The sequence below is a fragment of the Palaemon carinicauda genome, chromosome 14, assembly GCF_036898095.1.
Source record: "Palaemon carinicauda isolate YSFRI2023 chromosome 14, ASM3689809v2, whole genome shotgun sequence".
NCBI classification, from domain to species: domain Eukaryota; kingdom Metazoa; phylum Arthropoda; class Malacostraca; order Decapoda; family Palaemonidae; genus Palaemon; species Palaemon carinicauda.
Window position 1 is genome coordinate 133141927 of NC_090738.1, and position 1228 is coordinate 133143154.

The following is a 1228-nucleotide window of genomic DNA, read 5'->3' on the forward strand; positions in this document are numbered from 1 at the left end:
CAGTAGGGGGGGGGGTGAACAAACTCTGTATATGGGGGATCAATAACAGTCCAAAGAAATAAGTGGCTAGTTAGGAAAAAGGGCTATTTCATGGGCCTCTTGGTCCGTTTTCCGTGGGGAATAAGGCATTTAATTGTGCTAGAAGGGGTAGGGGGCCGCTTAGGGAGAACACTCTGCCATATGAGGCTTAATATAGGGAGATTACTCCAGGCCATCACATTTTCTTTACTTTTGTTTTCTTTTTTGCTCGTTTTCTTTTTACATTGTTAGTTTTCTTTTTATATTCTATGGGAAACTAAATAAAAAATTGTAATACCTTTATATGCTTTTTATTTCTGAATCCGTAAGAGTTACAATATTTGAATATGGTAAAGATATTTTGACAGTTTGAAAAAGTTCAATACCTTTTCATGGTAAACTTAAAGTATAATAGAAAATTACCAAATAGCAAATTGATATAGAAAACGAAGTTGTATAGATTTTCTTTTTCGTGGAAAGCCTCGTGGGTACACAGCTAAACAGGCTCTGGAATGAGGAAGGGTTTATGGGATCAAGTGATACGCTATATCAAACGGCACAATATTTCAATATGAGAAAATTATTATTTTCAATATTTTCTTGTAAATGATATACGCTACTCATTATTATCAGTTCGTTAATTAAAACTAGTACGGACGAAAATACTTTTTTATGCAAGAGCAAGGTGCCCGAATGTTAATTCATGGCAAAATATGACAGACCACTACTTTGGTATAACTACATATATTAAATAAGTAAAGGTCTATGAATCAGTATTTGGACGTCAGTGGCCAGCAATATGGATAATTCTGACTACTTTTTTACATCATGGGTTCATTATAGTCAAGAGAACTGTGAAATGTTTATTCATGAATAAATCCTTTCCAGCTCCTGATTATAATGAACTTAAGATATAGCTAAATCAGTTAATGCCCATATTACCAATTTGACGTCCAAATGTTGGACCATCTACTTTTACTTAATCAATATATATTGTCATACCAAAATCATGGTATGTCATATTTTACCATAAATTATCATTCAGGACCCTTGCTCTTATATATTCAAGTATTTTCGTCCATACTAATTTTCCTTATGCAACTGGTAATATTGAGTAGCGTCTATGATATACAACAAAATATTTGAAATAATTTTCTCTCAAATTGAAATATTGTTCTGTTTGATAAGGCCCATCACTTGATTGCAATAA